Source organism: Rhinoderma darwinii (assembly GCF_050947455.1).
Source record: "Rhinoderma darwinii isolate aRhiDar2 chromosome 5 unlocalized genomic scaffold, aRhiDar2.hap1 SUPER_5_unloc_7, whole genome shotgun sequence".
NCBI classification, from domain to species: domain Eukaryota; kingdom Metazoa; phylum Chordata; class Amphibia; order Anura; family Rhinodermatidae; genus Rhinoderma; species Rhinoderma darwinii.
Genome location: NW_027461820.1, coordinates 105,851 through 123,479, shown reverse-complemented (window position 1 = coordinate 123,479; position 17,629 = coordinate 105,851). Strand labels below are relative to the sequence as shown.

Below are 17,629 nucleotides of genomic sequence, written 5' to 3'. Positions count from 1 at the left end.
TTCCGTCTGAACTTTATATAAGACGGTGAGGCTCAGTCAGTCACTCAGTGTTGCCTGAGAGGGCAACACTGCAACAGCCGGCCGCCAGGCTGTCTTTTTTTTGCACAGCTAGTTGCCTCCAGGAGGCCACAAGAGGGAGACAAGGGACTGCAAAATGGAAAATAGGCATCCACCAACTTTACAGACAACTTCTCCTTGCTCCTACAACCTCCATCCTTGCACAGTTTGTTATTCTTCTAGGTAACATAGTAACAAATCCAAATTGCTGCTCTCTTTGTAGGCAAGCAAGGCTTTGTTGCAACTGCAATTCTTACTTCTTCTTGAAATGTAGGGACGACAGTACATTCCATCACATCCATCTAGTGTACACAGGTAGGTCCATTGTGGCGGGCAGGCGAGCGGGCGGGCTGCTTTATTGGCTGTTTGCTGTTCCCCTACTCCACTCCACTATTTGACTGTTGTGCTGCATCAATCAATCAATCAATCAATCAATCAATCAATCAATCAATCAATCAATCAGTGGCTGGCTCAGGTGCAGCTCTTTAACTTACCTAAAAGGGAGGGCGGAGAGAAGACAAGGAAGGTGAATGAGGTGTTCCAATGTGAAATGCCGGAAACACAGAAACACAGACGACACACAACAAGAGGTGGCAATCTATTCATTAATTGCATTTAATCAATGAGCTCATTATCACTCATGCATTGTCCAACAGGTGTTGAAATAATGGGATTAAAAGGGGAGATCCCTTCAGAAAGACAGAAACAATAGCAAAGACAAAAAACACTTTTGGAATCTGCTTTTAGTCAACACATAAGGAAAGGGTGCACCGGTCCTGGAAATACTGCAATACCAGGTCAATGCGTGGAGTGGACAGAGCAAGCTCTATTTCCATCTCCCTGTTCTAAAAATCCATTTAATATATGGTCCCCAGATAGGGGACGTATCAGATATTAAACTGATAAGAACAGATACTACACTTGATCTTAGCCAAAAGGCCGAGAAGCGATAACCCGAACGGGCCGCGCGTTGCCCGAGCCTGCCCGATACTGCTGTTCAGCCCTTGCAGCGATTCAGCCTACTTCTAGGCAATTCCATGGGGCCCTGCAGGCTCACACACTCACAGCTACACGGGAGGTGAATAAAGGCCGGAGAGGAAGCCAGACAGGATTTGCTTCTTTTGCTTGCACCACAATGCAGTGCTGAAAGAGGAGGAATCTACATAAAAACGCCTTCCTGGCAACGCCCAAATGCCCTGCTGCCATGCAGATAAACACTGGCAGCGGCAGCAAGTGCATGCCCACAGCCACCCCTTGTTCCTTCACACCTTGTATCAGCTGTAATCCAGTCCAGTCCAGTGCTGCCTGCTGAGCAGCACTGACCAACACTGCCTGGGCCCAGGCTTTTATCTCTGAGGCCCCATTATGATGTCAGAAAGCTGGCTCTGGAATCCTGAGGGCTCCACTATGACACGTGCAAAGTTCCGTCTGAACTTTATATAAGACGGTGAGGCTCAGTCAGTCACTCAGTGTTGCCTGAGAGGGCAACACTGCAACAGCCGGCCGCCAGGCTGTCTTTTTTTTGCACAGCTAGTTGCCTCCAGGAGGCCACAAGAGGGAGACAAGGGACTGCAAAATGGAAAATAGGCATCCACCAACTTTACAGACAACTTCTCCTTGCTCCTACAACCTCCATCCTTGCACAGTTTGTTATTCTTCTAGGTAACATAGTAACAAATCCAAATTGCTGCTCTCTTTGTAGGCAAGCAAGGCTTTGTTGCAACTGCAATTCTTACTTCTTCTTGAAATGTAGGGACGACAGTACATTCCATCACATCCATCTAGTGTACACAGGTAGGTCCATTGTGGCGGGCAGGCGAGCGGGCGGGCTGCTTTATTGGCTGTTTGCTGTTCCCCTACTCCACTCCACTATTTGACTGTTGTGCTGCATCAATCAATCAATCAATCAATCAATCAATCAATCAATCAATCAATCAATCAATCAGTGGCTGGCTCAGGTGCAGCTCTTTAACTTACCTAAAAGGGAGGGCGGAGAGAAGACAAGGAAGGTGAATGAGGTGTTCCAATGTGAAATGCCGGAAACACAGAAACACAGACGACACACAACAAGAGGTGGCAATCTATTCATTAATTGCATTTAATCAATGAGCTCATTATCACTCATGCATTGTCCAACAGGTGTTGAAATAATGGGATTAAAAGGGGAGATCCCTTCAGAAAGACAGAAACAATAGCAAAGACAAAAAACACTTTTGGAATCTGCTTTTAGTCAACACATAAGGAAAGGGTGCACCGGTCCTGGAAATACTGCAATACCAGGTCAATGCGTGGAGTGGACAGAGCAAGCTCTATTTCCATCTCCCTGTTCTAAAAATCCATTTAATATATGGTCCCCAGATAGGGGACGTATCAGATATTAAACTGATAAGAACAGATACTACACTTGATCTTAGCCAAAAGGCCGAGAAGCGATAACCCGAACGGGCCGCGCGTTGCCCGAGCCTGCCCGATACTGCTGTTCAGCCCTTGCAGCGATTCAGCCTACTTCTAGGCAATTCCATGGGGCCCTGCAGGCTCACACACTCACAGCTACACGGGAGGTGAATAAAGGCCGGAGAGGAAGCCAGACAGGATTTGCTTCTTTTGCTTGCACCACAATGCAGTGCTGAAAGAGGAGGAATCTACATAAAAACGCCTTCCTGGCAACGCCCAAATGCCCTGCTGCCATGCAGATAAACACTGGCAGCGGCAGCAAGTGCATGCCCACAGCCACCCCTTGTTCCTTCACACCTTGTATCAGCTGTAATCCAGTCCAGTCCAGTGCTGCCTGCTGAGCAGCACTGACCAACACTGCCTGGGCCCAGGCTTTTATCTCTGAGGCCCCATTATGATGTCAGAAAGCTGGCTCTGGAATCCTGAGGGCTCCACTATGACACGTGCAAAGTTCCGTCTGAACTTTATATAAGACGGTGAGGCTCAGTCAGTCACTCAGTGTTGCCTGAGAGGGCAACACTGCAACAGCCGGCCGCCAGGCTGTCTTTTTTTTGCACAGCTAGTTGCCTCCAGGAGGCCACAAGAGGGAGACAAGGGACTGCAAAATGGAAAATAGGCATCCACCAACTTTACAGACAACTTCTCCTTGCTCCTACAACCTCCATCCTTGCACAGTTTGTTATTCTTCTAGGTAACATAGTAACAAATCCAAATTGCTGCTCTCTTTGTAGGCAAGCAAGGCTTTGTTGCAACTGCAATTCTTACTTCTTCTTGAAATGTAGGGACGACAGTACATTCCATCACATCCATCTAGTGTACACAGGTAGGTCCATTGTGGCGGGCAGGCGAGCGGGCGGGCTGCTTTATTGGCTGTTTGCTGTTCCCCTACTCCACTCCACTATTTGACTGTTGTGCTGCATCAATCAATCAATCAATCAATCAATCAATCAATCAATCAATCAATCAGTGGCTGGCTCAGGTGCAGCTCTTTAACTTACCTAAAAGGGAGGGCGGAGAGAAGACAAGGAAGGTGAATGAGGTGTTCCAATGTGAAATGCCGGAAACACAGAAACACAGACGACACACAACAAGAGGTGGCAATCTATTCATTAATTGCATTTAATCAATGAGCTCATTATCACTCATGCATTGTCCAACAGGTGTTGAAATAATGGGATTAAAAGGGGAGATCCCTTCAGAAAGACAGAAACAATAGCAAAGACAAAAAACACTTTTGGAATCTGCTTTTAGTCAACACATAAGGAAAGGGTGCACCGGTCCTGGAAATACTGCAATACCAGGTCAATGCGTGGAGTGGACAGAGCAAGCTCTATTTCCATCTCCCTGTTCTAAAAATCCATTTAATATATGGTCCCCAGATAGGGGACGTATCAGATATTAAACTGATAAGAACAGATACTACACTTGATCTTAGCCAAAAGGCCGAGAAGCGATAACCCGAACGGGCCGCGCGTTGCCCGAGCCTGCCCGATACTGCTGTTCAGCCCTTGCAGCGATTCAGCCTACTTCTAGGCAATTCCATGGGGCCCTGCAGGCTCACACACTCACAGCTACACGGGAGGTGAATAAAGGCCGGAGAGGAAGCCAGACAGGATTTGCTTCTTTTGCTTGCACCACAATGCAGTGCTGAAAGAGGAGGAATCTACATAAAAACGCCTTCCTGGCAACGCCCAAATGCCCTGCTGCCATGCAGATAAACACTGGCAGCGGCAGCAAGTGCATGCCCACAGCCACCCCTTGTTCCTTCACACCTTGTATCAGCTGTAATCCAGTCCAGTCCAGTGCTGCCTGCTGAGCAGCACTGACCAACACTGCCTGGGCCCAGGCTTTTATCTCTGAGGCCCCATTATGATGTCAGAAAGCTGGCTCTGGAATCCTGAGGGCTCCACTATGACACGTGCAAAGTTCCGTCTGAACTTTATATAAGACGGTGAGGCTCAGTCAGTCACTCAGTGTTGCCTGAGAGGGCAACACTGCAACAGCCGGCCGCCAGGCTGTCTTTTTTTTGCACAGCTAGTTGCCTCCAGGAAGCCACAAGAGGGAGACAAGGGACTGCAAAATGGAAAATAGGCATCCACCAACTTTACAGACAACTTCTCCTTGCTCCTACAACCTCCATCCTTGCACAGTTTGTTATTCTTCTAGGTAACATAGTAACAAATCCAAATTGCTGCTCTCTTTGTAGGCAAGCAAGGCTTTGTTGCAACTGCAATTCTTACTTCTTCTTGAAATGTAGGGACGACAGTACATTCCATCACATCCATCTAGTGTACACAGGTAGGTCCATTGTGGCGGGCAGGCGAGCGGGCGGGCTGCTTTATTGGCTGTTTGCTGTTCCCCTACTCCACTCCACTATTTGACTGTTGTGCTGCATCAATCAATCAATCAATCAATCAATCAATCAATCAATCAATCAATCAGTGGCTGGCTCAGGTGCAGCTCTTTAACTTACCTAAAAGGGAGGGCGGAGAGAAGACAAGGAAGGTGAATGAGGTGTTCCAATGTGAAATGCCGGAAACACAGAAACACAGACGACACACAACAAGAGGTGGCAATCTATTCATTAATTGCATTTAATCAATGAGCTCATTATCACTCATGCATTGTCCAACAGGTGTTGAAATAATGGGATTAAAAGGGGAGATCCCTTCAGAAAGACAGAAACAATAGCAAAGACAAAAAACACTTTTGGAATCTGCTTTTAGTCAACACATAAGGAAAGGGTGCACCGGTCCTGGAAATACTGCAATACCAGGTCAATGCGTGGAGTGGACAGAGCAAGCTCTATTTCCATCTCCCTGTTCTAAAAATCCATTTAATATATGGTCCCCAGATAGGGGACGTATCAGATATTAAACTGATAAGAACAGATACTACACTTGATCTTAGCCAAAAGGCCGAGAAGCGATAACCCGAACGGGCCGCGCGTTGCCCGAGCCTGCCCGATACTGCTGTTCAGCCCTTGCAGCGATTCAGCCTACTTCTAGGCAATTCCATGGGGCCCTGCAGGCTCACACACTCACAGCTACACGGGAGGTGAATAAAGGCCGGAGAGGAAGCCAGACAGGATTTGCTTCTTTTGCTTGCACCACAATGCAGTGCTGAAAGAGGAGGAATCTACATAAAAACGCCTTCCTGGCAACGCCCAAATGCCCTGCTGCCATGCAGATAAACACTGGCAGCGGCAGCAAGTGCATGCCCACAGCCACCCCTTGTTCCTTCACACCTTGTATCAGCTGTAATCCAGTCCAGTCCAGTGCTGCCTGCTGAGCAGCACTGACCAACACTGCCTGGGCCCAGGCTTTTATCTCTGAGGCCCCATTATGATGTCAGAAAGCTGGCTCTGGAATCCTGAGGGCTCCACTATGACACGTGCAAAGTTCCGTCTGAACTTTATATAAGACGGTGAGGCTCAGTCAGTCACTCAGTGTTGCCTGAGAGGGCAACACTGCAACAGCCGGCCGCCAGGCTGTCTTTTTTTTGCACAGCTAGTTGCCTCCAGGAGGCCACAAGAGGGAGACAAGGGACTGCAAAATGGAAAATAGGCATCCACCAACTTTACAGACAACTTCTCCTTGCTCCTACAACCTCCATCCTTGCACAGTTTGTTATTCTTCTAGGTAACATAGTAACAAATCCAAATTGCTGCTCTCTTTGTAGGCAAGCAAGGCTTTGTTGCAACTGCAATTCTTACTTCTTCTTGAAATGTAGGGACGACAGTACATTCCATCACATCCATCTAGTGTACACAGATAGGTCCATTGTGGCGGGCAGGCGAGCGGGCGGGCTGCTTTATTGGCTGTTTGCTGTTCCCCTACTCCACTCCACTATTTGACTGTTGTGCTGCATCAATCAATCAATCAATCAATCAATCAATCAATCAATCAATCAATCAGTGGCTGGCTCAGGTGCAGCTCTTTAACTTACCTAAAAGGGAGGGCGGAGAGAAGACAAGGAAGGTGAATGAGGTGTTCCAATGTGAAATGCCGGAAACACAGAAACACAGACGACACACAACAAGAGGTGGCAATCTATTCATTAATTGCATTTAATCAATGAGCTCATTATCACTCATGCATTGTCCAACAGGTGTTGAAATAATGGGATTAAAAGGGGAGATCCCTTCAGAAAGACAGAAACAATAGCAAAGACAAAAAACACTTTTGGAATCTGCTTTTAGTCAACACATAAGGAAAGGGTGCACCGGTCCTGGAAATACTGCAATACCAGGTCAATGCGTGGAGTGGACAGAGCAAGCTCTATTTCCATCTCCCTGTTCTAAAAATCCATTTAATATATGGTCCCCAGATAGAGGACGTATCAGATATTAAACTGATAAGAACAGATACTACACTTGATCTTAGCCAAAAGGCCGAGAAGCGATAACCCGAACGGGCCGCGCGTTGCCCGAGCCTGCCCGATACTGCTGTTCAGCCCTTGCAGCGATTCAGCCTACTTCTAGGCAATTCCATGGGGCCCTGCAGGCTCACACACTCACAGCTACACGGGAGGTGAATAAAGGCCGGAGAGGAAGCCAGACAGGATTTGCTTCTTTTGCTTGCACCACAATGCAGTGCTGAAAGAGGAGGAATCTACATAAAAACGCCTTCCTGGCAACGCCCAAATGCCCTGCTGCCATGCAGATAAACACTGGCAGCGGCAGCAAGTGCATGCCCACAGCCACCCCTTGTTCCTTCACACCTTGTATCAGCTGTAATCCAGTCCAGTCCAGTGCTGCCTGCTGAGCAGCACTGACCAACACTGCCTGGGCCCAGGCTTTTATCTCTGAGGCCCCATTATGATGTCAGAAAGCTGGCTCTGGAATCCTGAGGGCTCCACTATGACACGTGCAAAGTTCCGTCTGAACTTTATATAAGACGGTGAGGCTCAGTCAGTCACTCAGTGTTGCCTGAGAGGGCAACACTGCAACAGCCGGCCGCCAGGCTGTCTTTTTTTTGCACAGCTAGTTGCCTCCAGGAGGCCACAAGAGGGAGACAAGGGACTGCAAAATGGAAAATAGGCATCCACCAACTTTACAGACAACTTCTCCTTGCTCCTACAACCTCCATCCTTGCACAGTTTGTTATTCTTCTAGGTAACATAGTAACAAATCCAAATTGCTGCTCTCTTTGTAGGCAAGCAAGGCTTTGTTGCAACTGCAATTCTTACTTCTTCTTGAAATGTAGGGACGACAGTACATTCCATCACATCCATCTAGTGTACACAGGTAGGTCCATTGTGGCGGGCAGGCGAGCGGGCGGGCTGCTTTATTGGCTGTTTGCTGTTCCCCTACTCCACTCCACTATTTGACTGTTGTGCTGCATCAATCAATCAATCAATCAATCAATCAATCAATCAATCAATCAATCAATCAATCAATCAATCAATCAATCAATCAATCAGTGGCTGGCTCAGGTGCAGCTCTTTAACTTACCTAAAAGGGAGGGCGGAGAGAAGACAAGGAAGGTGAATGAGGTGTTCCAATGTGAAATGCCGGAAACACAGAAACACAGACGACACACAACAAGAGGTGGAAATCTATTCATTAATTGCATTTAATCAATGAGCTCATTATCACTCATGCATTGTCCAACAGGTGTTGAAATAATGGGATTAAAAGGGGAGATCCCTTCAGAAAGACAGAAACAATAGCAAAGACAAAAAACACTTTTGGAATCTGCTTTTAGTCAACACATAAGGAAAGGGTGCACCGGTCCTGGAAATACTGCAATACCAGGTCAATGCGTGGAGTGGACAGAGCAAGCTCTATTTCCATCTCCCTGTTCTAAAAATCCATTTAATATATGGTCCCCAGATAGGGGACGTATCAGATATTAAACTGATAAGAACAGATACTACACTTGATCTTAGCCAAAAGGCCGAGAAGCGATAACCCGAACGGGCCGCGCGTTGCCCGAGCCTGCCCGATACTGCTGTTCAGCCCTTGCAGCGATTCAGCCTACTTCTAGGCAATTCCATGGGGCCCTGCAGGCTCACACACTCACAGCTACACGGGAGGTGAATAAAGGCCGGAGAGGAAGCCAGACAGGATTTGCTTCTTTTGCTTGCACCACAATGCAGTGCTGAAAGAGGAGGAATCTACATAAAAACGCCTTCCTGGCAACGCCCAAATGCCCTGCTGCCATGCAGATAAACACTGGCAGCGGCAGCAAGTGCATGCCCACAGCCACCCCTTGTTCCTTCACACCTTGTATCAGCTGTAATCCAGTCCAGTCCAGTGCTGCCTGCTGAGCAGCACTGACCAACACTGCCTGGGCCCAGGCTTTTATCTCTGAGGCCCCATTATGATGTCAGAAAGCTGGCTCTGGAATCCTGAGGGCTCCACTATGACACGTGCAAAGTTCCGTCTGAACTTTATATAAGACGGTGAGGCTCAGTCAGTCACTCAGTGTTGCCTGAGAGGGCAACACTGCAACAGCCGGCCGCCAGGCTGTCTTTTTTTTGCACAGCTAGTTGCCTCCAGGAGGCCACAAGAGGGAGACAAGGGACTGCAAAATGGAAAATAGGCATCCACCAACTTTACAGACAACTTCTCCTTGCTCCTACAACCTCCATCCTTGCACAGTTTGTTATTCTTCTAGGTAACATAGTAACAAATCCAAATTGCTGCTCTCTTTGTAGGCAAGCAAGGCTTTGTTGCAACTGCAATTCTTACTTCTTCTTGAAATGTAGGGACGACAGTACATTCCATCACATCCATCTAGTGTACACAGGTAGGTCCATTGTGGCGGGCAGGCGAGCGGGCGGGCTGCTTTATTGGCTGTTTGCTGTTCCCCTACTCCACTCCACTATTTGACTGTTGTGCTGCATCAATCAATCAATCAATCAATCAATCAATCAATCAATCAATCAATCAATCAATCAGTGGCTGGCTCAGGTGCAGCTCTTTAACTTACCTAAAAGGGAGGGCGGAGAGAAGACAAGGAAGGTGAATGAGGTGTTCCAATGTGAAATGCCGGAAACACAGAAACACAGACGACACACAACAAGAGGTGGCAATCTATTCATTAATTGCATTTAATCAATGAGCTCATTATCACTCATGCATTGTCCAACAGGTGTTGAAATAATGGGATTAAAAGGGGAGATCCCTTCAGAAAGACAGAAACAATAGCAAAGACAAAAAACACTTTTGGAATCTGCTTTTAGTCAACACATAAGGAAAGGGTGCACCGGTCCTGGAAATACTGCAATACCAGGTCAATGCGTGGAGTGGACAGAGCAAGCTCTATTTCCATCTCCCTGTTCTAAAAATCCATTTAATATATGGTCCCCAGATAGGGGACGTATCAGATATTAAACTGATAAGAACAGATACTACACTTGATCTTAGCCAAAAGGCCGAGAAGCGATAACCCGAACGGGCCGCGCGTTGCCCGAGCCTGCCCGATACTGCTGTTCAGCCCTTGCAGCGATTCAGCCTACTTCTAGGCAATTCCATGGGGCCCTGCAGGCTCACACACTCACAGCTACACGGGAGGTGAATAAAGGCCGGAGAGGAAGCCAGACAGGATTTGCTTCTTTTGCTTGCACCACAATGCAGTGCTGAAAGAGGAGGAATCTACATAAAAACGCCTTCCTGGCAACGCCCAAATGCCCTGCTGCCATGCAGATAAACACTGGCAGCGGCAGCAAGTGCATGCCCACAGCCACCCCTTGTTCCTTCACACCTTGTATCAGCTGTAATCCAGACCAGTCCAGTGCTGCCTGCTGAGCAGCACTGACCAACACTGCCTGGGCCCAGGCTTTTATCTCTGAGGCCCCATTATGATGTCAGAAAGCTGGCTCTGGAATCCTGAGGGCTCCACTATGACACGTGCAAAGTTCCGTCTGAACTTTATATAAGACGGTGAGGCTCAGTCAGTCACTCAGTGTTGCCTGAGAGGGCAACACTGCAACAGCCGGCCGCCAGGCTGTCTTTTTTTTGCACAGCTAGTTGCCTCCAGGAGGCCACAAGAGGGAGACAAGGGACTGCAAAATGGAAAATAGGCATCCACCAACTTTACAGACAACTTCTCCTTGCTCCTACAACCTCCATCCTTGCACAGTTTGTTATTCTTCTAGGTAACATAGTAACAAATCCAAATTGCTGCTCTCTTTGTAGGCAAGCAAGGCTTTGTTGCAACTGCAATTCTTACTTCTTCTTGAAATGTAGGGACGACAGTACATTCCATCACATCCATCTAGTGTACACAGGTAGGTCCATTGTGGCGGGCAGGCGAGCGGGCGGGCTGCTTTATTGGCTGTTTGCTGTTCCCCTACTCCACTCCACTATTTGACTGTTGTGCTGCATCAATCAATCAATCAATCAATCAATCAATCAATCAATCAATCAATCAATCAATCAGTGGCTGGCTCAGGTGCAGCTCTTTAACTTACCTAAAAGGGAGGGCGGAGAGAAGACAAGGAAGGTGAATGAGGTGTTCCAATGTGAAATGCCGGAAACACAGAAACACAGACGACACACAACAAGAGGTGGCAATCTATTCATTAATTGCATTTAATCAATGAGCTCATTATCACTCATGCATTGTCCAACAGGTGTTGAAATAATGGGATTAAAAGGGGAGATCCCTTCAGAAAGACAGAAACAATAGCAAAGACAAAAAACACTTTTGGAATCTGCTTTTAGTCAACACATAAGGAAAGGGTGCACCGGTCCTGGAAATACTGCAATACCAGGTCAATGCGTGGAGTGGACAGAGCAAGCTCTATTTCCATCTCCCTGTTCTAAAAATCCATTTAATATATGGTCCCCAGATAGGGGACGTATCAGATATTAAACTGATAAGAACAGATACTACACTTGATCTTAGCCAAAAGGCCGAGAAGCGATAACCCGAACGGGCCGCGCGTTGCCCGAGCCTGCCCGATACTGCTGTTCAGCCCTTGCAGCGATTCAGCCTACTTCTAGGCAATTCCATGGGGCCCTGCAGGCTCACACACTCACAGCTACATGGGAGGTGAATAAAGGCCGGAGAGGAAGCCAGACAGGATTTGCTTCTTTTGCTTGCACCACAATGCAGTGCTGAAAGAGGAGGAATCTACATAAAAACGCCTTCCTGGCAACGCCCAAATGCCCTGCTGCCATGCAGATAAACACTGGCAGCGGCAGCAAGTGCATGCCCACAGCCACCCCTTGTTCCTTCACACCTTGTATCAGCTGTAATCCAGTCCAGTCCAGTGCTGCCTGCTGAGCAGCACTGACCAACACTGCCTGGGCCCAGGCTTTTATCTCTGAGGCCCCATTATGATGTCAGAAAGCTGGCTCTGGAATCCTGAGGGCTCCACTATGACACGTGCAAAGTTCCGTCTGAACTTTATATAAGACGGTGAGGCTCAGTCAGTCACTCAGTGTTGCCTGAGAGGGCAACACTGCAACAGCCGGCCGCCAGGCTGTCTTTTTTTTGCACAGCTAGTTGCCTCCAGGAGGCCACAAGAGGGAGACAAGGGACTGCAAAATGGAAAATAGGCATCCACCAACTTTACAGACAACTTCTCCTTGCTCCTACAACCTCCATCCTTGCACAGTTTGTTATTCTTCTAGGTAACATAGTAACAAATCCAAATTGCTGCTCTCTTTGTAGGCAAGCAAGGCTTTGTTGCAACTGCAATTCTTACTTCTTCTTGAAATGTAGGGACGACAGTACATTCCATCACATCCATCTAGTGTACACAGGTAGGTCCATTGTGGCGGGCAGGCGAGCGGGCGGGCTGCTTTATTGGCTGTTTGCTGTTCCCCTACTCCACTCCACTATTTGACTGTTGTGCTGCATCAATCAATCAATCAATCAATCAATCAATCAATCAATCAATCAATCAATCAATCAGTGGCTGGCTCAGGTGCAGCTCTTTAACTTACCTAAAAGGGAGGGCGGAGAGAAGACAAGGAAGGTGAATGAGGTGTTCCAATGTGAAATGCCGGAAACACAGAAACACAGACGACACACAACAAGAGGTGGCAATCTATTCATTAATTGCATTTAATCAATGAGCTCATTATCACTCATGCATTGTCCAACAGGTGTTGAAATAATGGGATTAAAAGGGGAGATCCCTTCAGAAAGACAGAAACAATAGCAAAGACAAAAAACACTTTTGGAATCTGCTTTTAGTCAACACATAAGGAAAGGGTGCACCGGTCCTGGAAATACTGCAATACCAGGTCAATGCGTGGAGTGGACAGAGCAAGCTCTATTTCCATCTCCCTGTTCTAAAAATCCATTTAATATATGGTCCCCAGATAGGGGACGTATCAGATATTAAACTGATAAGAACAGATACTACACTTGATCTTAGCCAAAAGGCCGAGAAGCGATAACCCGAACGGGCCGCGCGTTGCCCGAGCCTGCCCGATACTGCTGTTCAGCCCTTGCAGCGATTCAGCCTACTTCTAGGCAATTCCATGGGGCCCTGCAGGCTCACACACTCACAGCTACACGGGAGGTGAATAAAGGCCGGAGAGGAAGCCAGACAGGATTTGCTTCTTTTGCTTGCACCACAATGCAGTGCTGAAAGAGGAGGAATCTACATAAAAACGCCTTCCTGGCAACGCCCAAATGCCCTGCTGCCATGCAGATAAACACTGGCAGCGGCAGCAAGTGCATGCCCACAGCCACCCCTTGTTCCTTCACACCTTGTATCAGCTGTAATCCAGTCCAGTCCAGTGCTGCCTGCTGAGCAGCACTGACCAACACTGCCTGGGCCCAGGCTTTTATCTCTGAGGCCCCATTATGATGTCAGAAAGCTGGCTCTGGAATCCTGAGGGCTCCACTATGACACGTGCAAAGTTCCGTCTGAACTTTATATAAGACGGTGAGGCTCAGTCAGTCACTCAGTGTTGCCTGAGAGGGCAACACTGCAACAGCCGGCCGCCAGGCTGTCTTTTTTTTGCACAGCTAGTTGCCTCCAGGAGGCCACAAGAGGGAGACAAGGGACTGCAAAATGGAAAATAGGCATCCACCAACTTTACAGACAACTTCTCCTTGCTCCTACAACCTCCATCCTTGCACAGTTTGTTATTCTTCTAGGTAACATAGTAACAAATCCAAATTGCTGCTCTCTTTGTAGGCAAGCAAGGCTTTGTTGCAACTGCAATTCTTACTTCTTCTTGAAATGTAGGGACGACAGTACATTCCATCACATCCATCTAGTGTACACAGATAGGTCCATTGTGGCGGGCAGGCGAGCGGGCGGGCTGCTTTATTGGCTGTTTGCTGTTCCCCTACTCCACTCCACTATTTGACTGTTGTGCTGCATCAATCAATCAATCAATCAATCAATCAATCAATCAATCAGTGGCTGGCTCAGGTGCAGCTCTTTAACTTACCTAAAAGGGAGGGCGGAGAGAAGACAAGGAAGGTGAATGAGGTGTTCCAATGTGAAATGCCGGAAACACAGAAACACAGACGACACACAACAAGAGGTGGCAATCTATTCATTAATTGCATTTAATCAATGAGCTCATTATCACTCATGCATTGTCCAACAGGTGTTGAAATAATGGGATTAAAAGGGGAGATCCCTTCAGAAAGACAGAAACAATAGCAAAGACAAAAAACACTTTTGGAATCTGCTTTTAGTCAACACATAAGGAAAGGGTGCACCGGTCCTGGAAATACTGCAATACCAGGTCAATGCGTGGAGTGGACAGAGCAAGCTCTATTTCCATCTCCCTGTTCTAAAAATCCATTTAATATATGGTCCCCAGATAGGGGACGTATCAGATATTAAACTGATAAGAACAGATACTACACTTGATCTTAGCCAAAAGGCCGAGAAGCGATAACCCGAACGGGCCGCGCGTTGCCCGAGCCTGCCCGATACTGCTGTTCAGCCCTTGCAGCGATTCAGCCTACTTCTAGGCAATTCCATGGGGCCCTGCAGGCTCACACACTCACAGCTACACGGGAGGTGAATAAAGGCCGGAGAGGAAGCCAGACAGGATTTGCTTCTTTTGCTTGCACCACAATGCAGTGCTGAAAGAGGAGGAATCTACATAAAAACGCCTTCCTGGCAACGCCCAAATGCCCTGCTGCCATGCAGATAAACACTGGCATCGGCAGCAAGTGCATGCCCACAGCCACCCCTTGTTCCTTCACACCTTGTATCAGCTGTAATCCAGTCCAGTCCAGTGCTGCCTGCTGAGCAGCACTGACCAACACTGCCTGGGCCCAGGCTTTTATCTCTGAGGCCCCATTATGATGTCAGAAAGCTGGCTCTGGAATCCTGAGGGCTCCACTATGACACGTGCAAAGTTCCGTCTGAACTTTATATAAGACGGTGAGGCTCAGTCAGTCACTCAGTGTTGCCTGAGAGGGCAACACTGCAACAGCCGGCCGCCAGGCTGTCTTTTTTTTTGCACAGCTAGTTGCCTCCAGGAGGCCACAAGAGGGAGACAAGGGACTGCAAAATGGAAAATAGGCATCCACCAACTTTACAGACAACTTCTCCTTGCTCCTACAACCTCCATCCTTGCACAGTTTGTTATTCTTCTAGGTAACATAGTAACAAATCCAAATTGCTGCTCTCTTTGTAGGCAAGCAAGGCTTTGTTGCAACTGCAATTCTTACTTCTTCTTGAAATGTAGGGACGACAGTACATTCCATCACATCCATCTAGTGTACACAGGTAGGTCCATTGTGGCGGGCAGGCGAGCGGGCGGGCTGCTTTATTGGCTGTTTGCTGTTCCCCTACTCCACTCCACTATTTGACTGTTGTGCTGCATCAATCAATCAATCAATCAATCAATCAATCAATCAATCAATCAATCAATCAATCAGTGGCTGGCTCAGGTGCAGCTCTTTAACTTACCTAAAAGGGAGGGCGGAGAGAAGACAAGGAAGGTGAATGAGGTGTTCCAATGTGAAATGCCGGAAACACAGAAACACAGACGACACACAACAAGAGGTGGCAATCTATTCATTAATTGCATTTAATCAATGAGCTCATTATCACTCATGCATTGTCCAACAGGTGTTGAAATAATGGGATTAAAAGGGGAGATCCCTTCAGAAAGACAGAAACAATAGCAAAGACAAAAAACACTTTTGGAATCTGCTTTTAGTCAACACATAAGGAAAGGGTGCACCGGTCCTGGAAATACTGCAATACCAGGTCAATGCGTGGAGTGGACAGAGCAAGCTCTATTTCCATCTCCCTGTTCTAAAAATCCATTTAATATATGGTCCCCAGATAGGGGACGTATCAGATATTAAACTGATAAGAACAGATACTACACTTGATCTTAGCCAAAAGGCCGAGAAGCGATAACCCGAACGGGACGCGCGTTGCCCGAGCCTGCCCGATACTGCTGTTCAGCCCTTGCAGCGATTCAGCCTACTTCTAGGCAATTCCATGGGGCCCTGCAGGCTCACACACTCACAGCTACACGGGAGGTGAATAAAGGCCGGAGAGGAAGCCAGACAGGATTTGCTTCTTTTGCTTGCACCACAATGCAGTGCTGAAAGAGGAGGAATCTACATAAAAACGCCTTCCTGGCAACGCCCAAATGCCCTGCTGCCATGCAGATAAACACTGGCAGCGGCAGCAAGTGCATGCCCACAGCCACCCCTTGTTCCTTCACACCTTGTATCAGCTGTAATCCAGTCCAGTCCAGTGCTGCCTGCTGAGCAGCACTGACCAACACTGCCTGGGCCCAGGCTTTTATCTCTGAGGCCCCATTATGATGTCAGAAAGCTGGCTCTGGAATCCTGAGGGCTCCACTATGACACGTGCAAAGTTCCGTCTGAACTTTATATAAGACGGTGAGGCTCAGTCAGTCACTCAGTGTTGCCTGAGAGGGCAACACTGCAACAGCCGGCCGCCAGGCTGTCTTTTTTTTGCACAGCTAGTTGCCTCCAGGAGGCCACAAGAGGGAGACAAGGGACTGCAAAATGGAAAATAGGCATCCACCAACTTTACAGACAACTTCTCCTTGCTCCTACAACCTCCATCCTTGCACAGTTTGTTATTCTTCTAGGTAACATAGTAACAAATCCAAATTGCTGCTCTCTTTGTAGGCAAGCAAGGCTTTGTTGCAACTGCAATTCTTACTTCTTCTTGAAATGTAGGGACGACAGTACATTCCATCACATCCATCTAGTGTACACAGGTAGGTCCATTGTGGCGGGCAGGCGAGCGGGCGGGCTGCTTTATTGGCTGTTTGCTGTTCCCCTACTCCACTCCACTATTTGACTGTTGTGCTGCATCAATCAATCAATCAATCAATCAATCAATCAATCAATCAATCAGTGGCTGGCTCAGGTGCAGCTCTTTAACTTACCTAAAAGGGAGGGCGGAGAGAAGACAAGGAAGGTGAATGAGGTGTTCCAATGTGAAATGCCGGAAACACAGAAACACAGACGACACACAACAAGAGGTGGCAATCTATTCATTAATTGCATTTAATCAATGAGCTCATTATCACTCATGCATTGTCCAACAGGTGTTGAAATAATGGGATTAAAAGGGGAGATCCCTTCAGAAAGACAGAAACAATAGCAAAGACAAAAAACACTTTTGGAATCTGCTTTTAGTCAACACATAAGGAAAGGGTGCACCGGTCCTGGAAATACTGCAATACCAGGTCAATGCGTGGAGTGGACAGAGCAAGCTCTATTTCCATCTCCCTGTTCTAAAAATCCATTTAATATATGGTCCCCAGATAGGGGACGTATCAGATATTAAACTGATAAGAACAGATACTACACTTGATCTTAGCCAAAAGGCCGAGAAGCGATAACCCGAACGGGCCGCGCGTTGCCCGAGCCTGCCCGATACTGCTGTTCAGCCCTTGCAGCGATTCAGCCATTCAGCCTACTTCTAGGCAATTCCATGGGGCCCTGCAGGCTCACACACTCACAGCTACACGGGAGGTGAATAAAGGCCGGAGAGGAAGCCAGACAGGATTTGCTTCTTTTGCTTGCACCACAATGCAGTGCTGAAAGAGGAGGAATCTACATAAAAACGCCTTCCTGGCAACGCCCAAATGCCCTGCTGCCATGCAGATAAACACTGGCAGCGGCAGCAAGTGCATGCCCACAGCCACCCCTTGTTCCTTCACACCTTGTATCAG

General features: G+C 47.7%; 12 non-coding genes across 12 annotated transcripts; all 12 read right to left on the bottom strand.

Annotated features, from left to right (window-relative positions):
- Positions 1–817: 817 nt before the first annotated feature.
- On the bottom strand, positions 818–1,008 carry LOC142696645 (U2 spliceosomal RNA). The gene has a single exon (XR_012864515.1). It is a non-coding gene; the product is annotated as a U2 spliceosomal RNA (small nuclear RNA).
- Positions 1,009–2,300: 1,292 nt separating this feature from the next.
- Positions 2,301–2,491, bottom strand: LOC142696644 (U2 spliceosomal RNA). Its single transcript, XR_012864514.1, has one exon. It is a non-coding gene; the product is annotated as a U2 spliceosomal RNA (small nuclear RNA).
- Positions 2,492–3,775: 1,284 nt separating this feature from the next.
- LOC142696640 (U2 spliceosomal RNA) lies at positions 3,776–3,966 on the bottom strand. The gene has a single exon (XR_012864512.1). It is a non-coding gene; the product is annotated as a U2 spliceosomal RNA (small nuclear RNA).
- A 1,284-nt stretch (positions 3,967–5,250) lies between these two features.
- LOC142696639 (U2 spliceosomal RNA) lies at positions 5,251–5,441 on the bottom strand. The gene has a single exon (XR_012864511.1). It is a non-coding gene; the product is annotated as a U2 spliceosomal RNA (small nuclear RNA).
- Positions 5,442–6,725: 1,284 nt separating this feature from the next.
- On the bottom strand, positions 6,726–6,916 carry LOC142696559 (U2 spliceosomal RNA). The gene has a single exon (XR_012864443.1). It is a non-coding gene; the product is annotated as a U2 spliceosomal RNA (small nuclear RNA).
- Positions 6,917–8,232: 1,316 nt separating this feature from the next.
- LOC142696638 (U2 spliceosomal RNA) lies at positions 8,233–8,423 on the bottom strand. The gene has a single exon (XR_012864510.1). It is a non-coding gene; the product is annotated as a U2 spliceosomal RNA (small nuclear RNA).
- A 1,292-nt stretch (positions 8,424–9,715) lies between these two features.
- LOC142696637 (U2 spliceosomal RNA) lies at positions 9,716–9,906 on the bottom strand. The gene has a single exon (XR_012864509.1). It is a non-coding gene; the product is annotated as a U2 spliceosomal RNA (small nuclear RNA).
- A 1,292-nt stretch (positions 9,907–11,198) lies between these two features.
- LOC142696636 (U2 spliceosomal RNA) lies at positions 11,199–11,389 on the bottom strand. Its single transcript, XR_012864508.1, has one exon. It is a non-coding gene; the product is annotated as a U2 spliceosomal RNA (small nuclear RNA).
- A 1,292-nt stretch (positions 11,390–12,681) lies between these two features.
- Positions 12,682–12,872, bottom strand: LOC142696635 (U2 spliceosomal RNA). Its single transcript, XR_012864507.1, has one exon. It is a non-coding gene; the product is annotated as a U2 spliceosomal RNA (small nuclear RNA).
- Positions 12,873–14,148: 1,276 nt separating this feature from the next.
- On the bottom strand, positions 14,149–14,339 carry LOC142696634 (U2 spliceosomal RNA). Its single transcript, XR_012864506.1, has one exon. It is a non-coding gene; the product is annotated as a U2 spliceosomal RNA (small nuclear RNA).
- A 1,293-nt stretch (positions 14,340–15,632) lies between these two features.
- Positions 15,633–15,823, bottom strand: LOC142696633 (U2 spliceosomal RNA). The gene has a single exon (XR_012864505.1). It is a non-coding gene; the product is annotated as a U2 spliceosomal RNA (small nuclear RNA).
- A 1,280-nt stretch (positions 15,824–17,103) lies between these two features.
- LOC142696632 (U2 spliceosomal RNA) lies at positions 17,104–17,294 on the bottom strand. Its single transcript, XR_012864504.1, has one exon. It is a non-coding gene; the product is annotated as a U2 spliceosomal RNA (small nuclear RNA).
- Between the last annotated feature and the right edge of the window lie 335 nt (positions 17,295–17,629).